Genomic DNA, 9,348 nt, shown 5'->3' on the forward strand with positions numbered 1-9,348 from the left:
ACTTCTGGGACCTCATTCTACAAGTTTTGACCTTCACTTCATTGTGAACAGAAAAATAATAAGGGAAGAGAAGGTAAAAAGGAGGCAGGAATCATTTATTTGATAAATTCTCTGAAACCTCTGCGAGGTTTAAGCGCCATGCTAGGCAAGAAAGTTATAAAGGAAAGGTGATGTCCTAGTCCTGAACAACACTTCTGTTTGAATGTGATACAATGTATGGGGTTATTGTTGCAATGAAAATATGGTAGCTTGGGAGGGATGGAGGGAGAGAAGGAGGGAAGGAAGGAGGGAAGAAAGAAAAAGGGAGGAGGGAGACAAAAAAAGAGAAAGAAGCCGGGCTCGAGTGGCTCACGCCTGTAATCCTAGCTACTGAAGAGGCAAAGATCTGAGGACCAGTGTTCAAAGCAGCCTGGGCAGAAAAGGACCTGAGACTTTTATCTCCAATTAACCTCTAGAAAATGGGAAGTGGGGGTTGGCTCTAGGGTAGGGTGGTAGCCTTGAGCTGAAGAGCTCAGGGACAACACCCAGGCGAGTTCAAGCCCTATGACCCCCAAAGAGAGAGAGAGAGAGAGAGAGAGAAAGAGAGAGAGAGGAAAAAGAAAGTAGGATGAAAGAAATAAAAAGGAAAAGGAAGAAGAGGAAAGGGGAGAGGAAATATTTAACAAAGACTTTCAAATAAAGAATGCTTAAGTTAGACATTTATAAACTACTTGCTGTATAACAAAGCACTCCAAAACTTAGTAACATAAGATAATATTTTATATACTGTATTAGCTAGCTTTCTATTTCCATAAGCTGGTCTGAGATAGCTCAACTTAAAAAATAGAAAGATTGGCCGGGAGATGTGGCCTACTGGTAGAATGCTTGCCTAGCATGCATGAAGCCCGGGATTTGATTCCTCAGTACCACATATACAGAAAGAGCTGGAAGTGGTGCTGTGGCTTAAGTAGCAGGCTGCTAACCTTCAGAAAGCCCAAGGACAGTGCCCAGGCCTTGAGTACAAGCCTCAGGACTGGCAAAAAAACCCCAAACAAACAAAAAAAAACAAGTACAAAGTTCCATTTGGACTCATAGTTTTTATTTGAGTCCATGACCAATTGACCCAGTTACTTGGGGCCTATGGCAACTCATGACAGGATCACATGCTGGAAAAAGCATATTCACCTCATGGCCAGGAATAGGGGAAGGGAAACGGACTGGGGTCTCATCATCTCTGTTGAGGGTTAGCACATCAATAGCCTAAGACCTCCCACCACTTCCCGATAGTACCAAGCTGAAGACCAGGTCCTCAACACATGAGCTTCTGTAGGACATTCCATATCCAAACTATAGCCTACATTTATCACTGTGAAGGTCAGGAATGGAGCAGGACATAGCAGATGACTCATTTCTGGGCTTAGACATCTAAGGCATTGATGGGTGTGCTTAGGATGGTTGAAGACTGTTGAGACAGCTCAACTCAGGTTGAATGGCCAAATTCTCAGCTATTCTCCATGACAAACATCTTGGGATGTCCGGCCCATGGCCTGGGAATAGTCACATCTCCAGAGGTAACTTGAACATTGCTCTGATTCCACAGAGTAGCTGGGCTTCCTTTGAGTGTGGTGGCCTTAGGAATGCCAGACTTCTGCATTAGAGCTGATTTTCTCCAACTCAAGCATTCTAATAGGAAGTGGAAAGTTCTGAGCCTCATCAAGGCAACCAAGAAGGAAAACACAGAGCCTCTGTACAACCTAATCTCTAAGTAAAGCCAACAATCAAAGGAAAGAGAATTAGCTTCATCTCTTGAAGAGTATAAAAGAATGTGTGGAGGTTTTGTTTGTTTCTCAAAAGAAAACTACCATAACATAATCCACTTTTCATAGACCATTAGCCCCTTCTTTCCCTCTCCAGTCCAGTCCAAGGCTGGTGCCAGGGACTCATGCTTGTAATCTGAGTTACTTAAGGCTGATTTCCCTGGAAGATCATGGTTCAAAGCCAACCTGGGGAGAAAAGTTGGTGAGACTCCATCTTTGATTAACAAACAAAAGGTTTATCTACAGGTGGCTCAAATGGCAGAACACCAGCCACACAAGCCAGCTGAGCAGAGGTCCCAGAAGTTAAGCCCTATTACTTACAGAGAGACGAAGGAAGGGGAGAGGAATGGAGAGAGGGAGAGAAGGAAGGAGGGAGGGATGCAAAACAGAACCAGCACAAATTCTACCCTTTGTCTCATAATGAGCAATGGAGCCAATCTTCTTTTTCTTTGACGTCTCCTATACACGCCTCTCCTTATATCCGTCAGAGCTTATTAGTATATTTTCCTCATCTCTTTGATGATACCTTCCCTTAAATGAGCTGCTAACATTGTTAAAATAATGGAATTTTGGTGGGTTACATAAACCATTGTATATAGAAAAATGAATTTAACTGAAAATGCAAACATCTAGCCATACCATTAAGTGAATGCAAAGGCAAAAGATGGTTGAAAACAAGCAGACTCAACAACTTTCCTCTCCAAGTGGAACTCAAGTGGTAGAGTGCTAGCCTTGAGCAAAAGAGCTCAGTGCCCAAGCCCCACAATCAATGAATAAAACAAAAAAGCAACTTCACCCTCATTGAAAATAACTTACCTGAGAATGTGTTTCAACAAACTGATAAAGAAATTTAGGAAAGTCAAGCACCGGTGGATCATGTGGCCATAATCCTAACTTCTCAGGAGGCTGAGTACCAGAGGATCACAGTTCAAAGCCAGCCAGGGCAGAAAAGTCTGAAAGATCCCATCTCTAATTAACCCACTAAAAGCTGGACAAGTGATAAAATGACAATGGAGAAAGTATAAGACTGTGAGTTCAAAATCCAGTACCACATTTAAAAAAAGAACAAGAAATGGGGGGGGGGCAGGGTAGGCCTGGAGGGGAAAGAAAACAACAACAACAACAAAAACAAAACAAAACAGGTAAACAAGAGAGGGTTGAAAAACATTGTAACAGTGGCCGGGCAAAGGAGGGTATACCTGTGGTCACAGCTACTTGGGAAGGAAAGGTAGAGAATTGCCAATACAAGGCCAGCTTGGGCTATATAGTGAGATCTTGACTCAAAAGAAGAAGAAGAAGAAGAAGAAGAAGAAGAAGAAGAAGAAGAAGAAGAAGAAGAAGAAGAAGAAGAAGAAGAAGAAGAAGAAGAAGAGGAAGAAGAGGAAGAAGAGAAGAAGAGAAGAAGAGAAGAAGAAGAAGAGAAGAAGAAGAAGAAGACAGGCAGTGATGCAGCGGACAGAAAATAGAATCTGTCAGAACTAGAAATGGAAAAATGGAAGACAGAGGTATCTGGGACAAAAAAAAACTCAAGAAGAAAATATAATCGCATACATAGAAAAGTTAAAAATCTTGAAATTCTTTTCTTTTTTCTTTCTTCTTTTTTTTGGGGTGGGGGCAGCACAGCAGAGGCTCTAACTCAGGGCCTACAGCTTGGGTAGTAGCTCGGCACTCTACTACAAGGTTGTTCTTCCAGTTCTCCTCTGTGCTTGTGTCTTTTGAGTAGACACTCATTTTCTACTTTGGACCCTGCCTGGGCTGCCATGTGCTTAAGGCAGACATCTCACTATAGCTAGACCAGTGGGCAAACATGACCACACCCCGCTCTTGATTGAGATGGGAATGCCTCATGAACTTTTCTCTCTGGGCTGACCTCAAACTGTGATCCTGCTCTAGTTCAGCCTCAGAAGTAGCTAGGATTCCAAGTTTGAACCACCAGCACCCAACAAAATCTGGAAGTTCTTAAAATAAAAACTTTACTACCTCCCCCCCACACACACACACAAAGGAGAGTACACTTGGACATTCTAGGGAGACAAAAGCCATGCTAGAAAGTCACAGTCAGCTAAAAGGCACATGATTTGAGAAGCTAAAAACAACCAAGAAGCAAGGTAAAACAAAGCTTCATTGATTGCCTCCTTGGCGAGGACAGCCCTGTCACTCAAGCACAAGTTCCACAGGTCTGAGCAAAAATTTAAGTAAACAGATCAAGGGCAAAGGAGTGGAAGGGGGGGGGACACCAAATAAGGCAAGATTCGGAATTAAAGTCTTCAGTTGACTCACAAAACAGACTGCAAATGGATCTTCAATTTCTGGATCATGGACACAAGAAAATTTCTGTGATCTAGCAAGTCTGAGAGCAGCTCATTAAACAGAATTACTCACATAGGTACATTCAATGCTTACCAAGATTTTTCTTCTTGTTTAAACTCATCTGAGACAAAGCCAGGCACCTGTTGGCTCACACCTGTCAGCTACTCAAGAACCCAAGATCTGAGAATTATGGTTCAAAGCCAGCCCACATAAGGAAGTCTATGTGACTCTTATCTCTACTCTAGTTAACCACCAAAAAGCTGAAAGTAGAGCTTGCTCAGGTTGTAGAGCACTAGCCTTGCATGAAAAAGCCAAGGGTCAGTGCTCAGGTCCAGTACAGGTGACAAAAAGAAAAAGAAAGAAGGAAGGAGGGAAGGGAATGAGGGAGGGAGGGAGAAAAAGAAGGGGCGGAGGGAGGGAGGGAAGGAAGGAAGGAAAGAAGAAAGGAAAAGGAAGAAATAGGCTCAAAACTTGATGGACTGTGTCATGATACCCAAATGAAAGAACTCCTAATGGCCAGGACAGAAATCATTTGACCAAGAAATAAAGCAAAACTAAAATAAAACAGGACTCTTGTAAACCCAACTATTTGGGAGGTCATGACAAGGAGGTTTGTAGTTCAAGGCCATCCCCCCACGTACTGTTTTTACACGTTTTTGCTTTGAAACAAAACCAAAAGATCCCTTCCTGAAAGAATCTTCTAGAAATTTTAGTGTTGGAAGGATTTTTAATGCCAGAAATTTTAAATGTGCTAAGAGGTGGCTCAAGTGGAAAAAAAAAACCCAAAACCCTCTTTGTACCTAGAAATGTTTCTTCCTTCCTTCCTTCCTTCCTTTTTTGCCAGTCCTGGGTCTTGAACCCAGGGCCTGAGCACTGTCCTCGGGCTTTTCTGAAGGTTAGCACTCTGCCACATAAGCCACAGCACCACTTCTAGCTTTTTCTGTGTATGTGGTACCAAGGAATCGAACCCCGGTCTTAGTGCATGCTAGGCAAGCACTCTACCACTAGGCCAAACTCCAGGCCCCTTATTTTATCTTCAAGTCCTAATAATGACTGTGTCTCTGTAGCTGTTGTTTATATTTACAGGAAATAAGTGAACGACGTTGCCTACATCATCTCCTTTACTCACCTCATGAATTACCTCATGCGCTCTTACATATAAGAAACTCAGGCCCAGAGGCTTGAATATTCTCCCACACTGAGAAAAATCATGCATGTAAAATATTCAGCTTGACAGACAAGAAGTAAATTCACATTTGTTTGATGCTCGGGTCCATTTATTGGCTGATCAGACTTCTTAAAGCAGCATTTTGGAGCAGGTAGAATAGAACACATGAAAACTCCCTGCCTTAGTTTCTTTATGTGTAAAAATAAATCCCTGGTGAGTATTGACCTCCTGATGATTAAGTGAAAAACAGCCAATAAAACCCATTCAAAGGGCTTGACATAATACTTATGGAGCTCAGATTACCAGAGTTAATTAGAGGTTTTAGCCAGGCAGCAGAAATCTTAGATCTGTGTGAGTTAGAGAAGGAGGTACCTCTTTCATCATGCTTTCTTTTATGAGTGGATGTAAAGAAATCACACACACAAAAAACAGGGATCACGCTGCATGCTGTAATCCCAGCCACTCCCAAGACAGAAATGAGAGGATCTCTGTCCAAGACCAGCCATGGCCAAAAGAGCAAAACTGTATCTGAAAAACAAGCAAAAAGCCAGGCAAAGTGGCTCACGCCTGTAATCCTAGCTACTCAGAGGCTGAGAACTGAGGATCTGGGTTCAAAGCCAGCTCAGGCATTAAAAACCGTGAGACTCTTATCTCCAATTAACCACTAGAAAACTGGAAGAGGCACTGTGGCTCAAGGGGTAAGGTGGTAGTCTTTAGCTGAAGAGGTCAGGGACAACAGCCAGACTCAGAGTTCAAGCCCAACAACTGATTAAAAAAAAAAAAGCAAAAGCAAAGATCTGAGGCATACCATAAGTGATAGAGTGTAAACTCAAGGCCTTGAGTTCAAACTCCAGTACCACTTGAGACATAACTTTACTTCCAGCTTTTGCTTCTTGCTTAGGCTAACTTCCCATCATGACCCTCATATCTCAGTCTCCTGACAGTCTAAGATTAGAGGTGTGAGCTACCATACTTGACTGCTACAGTTTTACATGCACTTGTGTGCAAGTATATGTGTATGTACACATATGCACCTCTGCACAATTTTATCATATGTGTAGCTTCATGTAAACACGATCAAGATAAGAAACTATTACCACACAATGTCTTCCTTATGTTACCTTTGATAGCCTCAGCTACCCTACCCAAACCCTAGCCCCCAGGCAACCACTAATCTTTCTTTCATCTCCATAATTACAAAGGTCACATAAATAGAATCATGCACCCCATATTCTTTTGAAGTTGCCCTTTTTTTTCTGTTTTTTAATTTGCCAGTCCTGAGCTTGAGCTCAGGATCTGAGCACTGTCCTTGGACTTTCTCAAGGCTAGAGCTCTACCACTTGAGCCTCATCACCACTTCTGGCTTTTTTCTACGTATGTGGTACTGAGGAATCGAACCCAGGTCTTCATGCATGCTAGGCAAGCACTTTAACCACTAGGCCAAACTCCCGGCCCTAGTTAATTTTTTTTGTATGAACCCTGGGCCTGGGCACTGACCCTGAACTCTTCAGCTCAAGGATACCACCCTACCCCTGAGCCACAGAGCCATGTCTGGTTTTCTGGTAGTTAATTAGAGATAAGAGTCTCACAGTCTTTGGTGCCCAGGCTGGCTTTGAACCTCAATCCTCAGATCTCAGCCTCCTGAGTAGCTATGATTACAGGCATGAGCCACCGTGCCCTGTCAATTATTGTTTTTATACTGGCACTAGTGCTTGAACTCAGGGCCTGGGGATTGTCCCTTAGACTTTTCACTCAGGGCTGGTTTTCTATCACTTGAGCCATACCTTTACTTCAAGCTTTTTGGTGGTTAATTAAACATAAATATTTTTCAGATTTGTCTCCCCCAGGCTGGCTTCAACTCACAGTCCTTAGGTCTCAGACTCCTGAGTAGCTAGGATTACAGGTATAAGCCACTGGATCCTGGATTTTCTAGATGTTATATAGTTTGGTTTCACAGTTACATAAGCTGGGTAAAGTGTAAATTTCTTTCTGGACAACATGACCCCTTCCCTCGCTCTCTCCCAATTTTTCCCTCCCATCCCCACCCACAAGTCGTAGAGTTCATTTTCAACATAATGTCTAGTACAAACCACTGCTGAATTTGTTCACCCTTTGTCCCTCCATTTCTGTGCCCCCTTACCCTCCCAAAGACAGATAAATAAACAAGACAAAAAGAAAACAAAAATAGCATCAAAGGAAACCTCTTATTACCATTTTGATAAATGCTATTTCGTATAGGCACGTATTTTTTCATACATAAGCATTGTACCTTTGTGTTTCTCTCTTGAGAGTAAAGGGCTCCGGATGTTTTTGAAGATAGTTTTGAGATAAGATTGCATTTTTTCTCAGGTCATCCTGGACCTCAGTCTTCCTGTTTGTGCTTCCCATGGTAGCTGAGACAAGAGAGGACCCTGACACCCAGCCAGCTTTTTCTGTTGAGAGGAGGCCTCACAAAATTTTGGCCGAGACTGAGCTCAAATCACAATCCTCCCAATCTCAGCCTCCCAACTAACTATGATGACACCAATCCTAGTAGACAAGTCTAGCTAGTGTTTTTGTGCAGATCCACCGGGCTGTGTTCATTTGCTTTGTTCTTTCCCTCTTCCATTGTTCACAATGAGCAGATTCCATTGGTCACTAATTTCTGTCTCTGCCCTCTCAACTCCACTACTGAGGCTATTAGGCAAGGTTTCTTTACAGTTATGTAAGTATCTTTTTATTTTATTTTATTTTTTGCCAGTCCTGGTCTTGAGCTCAGGGCCTGAGCACTGTCCTTGGACTTTCTCAAGGCTAGAGCTCTACCACTTGAGCTTCAGCACCACTTCTGGCTTTTTCTATGTGTATGGTACCAAGGAATCAAACGCGGGTCTTCATACATGCAAGGCAAGTACTCTACCACTAGGCCAAACTCCTGACCCTATTTTATTTTTTATTTTTTCCCAGTCCTGGGGCTTGAACTCTAAGTCTATACACTGAGCTCCTTTTGCTCAAGGTGAGTTCTATACCACTTGAACCACAGCTGGCTTCTAATGGTGATTCTTAGATCTCAGCCTCCTGAGTAGCTAGGATTACAGGTGTGAGCCACCAGTGCTTAGCTATTTGATTCTTTTTATTATGTCATCTATTTATTTGCTGAGATTTTCCTTGCAAATACTAAAGCACTGTTATGATGACCTACTTTAAAATCCTTGTTAGGCTGGGAACCAGTACACGCCTATAATCCCAGCTACAGAGAAGGCTGAGATCTGAGGATTGCAGTTCAAAGCCAGCCAGTTCAGAAAAGTCCCCAAGAGGCTCTTATCTCCAATAAATCACTCAAAACCACATGTGGAGCTCAAAGTGATAGAGCACTAGCCCTGAACAAAAAGAGCTCAGTGATAGCTCCCTAAGTTCAAGCGCAACAACTGACAAAAATTAATTAATTAATTTTAAAAATAAAATCCTTGGGGATGGGAGTGTAGTATAGTGGTAGGGTGCTTACCAAGCATGCCCAAAGCCCTGGATTCAATTCCTCAATACCACATATATAAAAAGCCGGGAGTGGTGATATAGCACAAGTGGTGTAGCACTAGCCTTGAGCAACAGAAGCTCTTTTTAGATAACTTTAGCATCAAATTAATCATGCCATCATTATCCACCAAATATTTTTTCCATTCAAATAATAGTTTTGCTGGTTCTTGTAATAATAGGTTGTTGGGGTTTTTTTGCCAGTCCTGGGCCTTGAACTCGGGGCCTGGGCACTGTCCTTGGACTTTCTCAAAGCTAGGGCTCTATAACTTGAGCCACAGCACCATTTCTGGCTTTTTGCTATGTATGTAGTACCAAGGAATCAAACCGGGTCTTTGTGCATGCTACGTAAGCACTCTACCACTAGGCCAAACTCCCAGCCTTAATAATACTTTTTTTTTTAATTTTTTTTTATTGTAATTAGTGAAAGGGTTACATGATATTTCCCTTTCACATGTCTTGGTACCCATTTCCCTCTCCCCCCCATTAATAATACTTTTTTTTAAATTTAATTTTATTTTATTTTTTAGCAGTACTATAGTTTGAACTGAGAGTATGGCCATTGGT

The sequence above is a fragment of the Megascapheus bottae genome, chromosome 28, assembly GCF_031878675.1.
Source record: "Megascapheus bottae isolate mThoBot1 chromosome 28, mThoBot2.hap1, whole genome shotgun sequence".
Classification (NCBI taxonomy): Eukaryota; Metazoa; Chordata; class Mammalia; order Rodentia; family Geomyidae; genus Megascapheus; species Megascapheus bottae.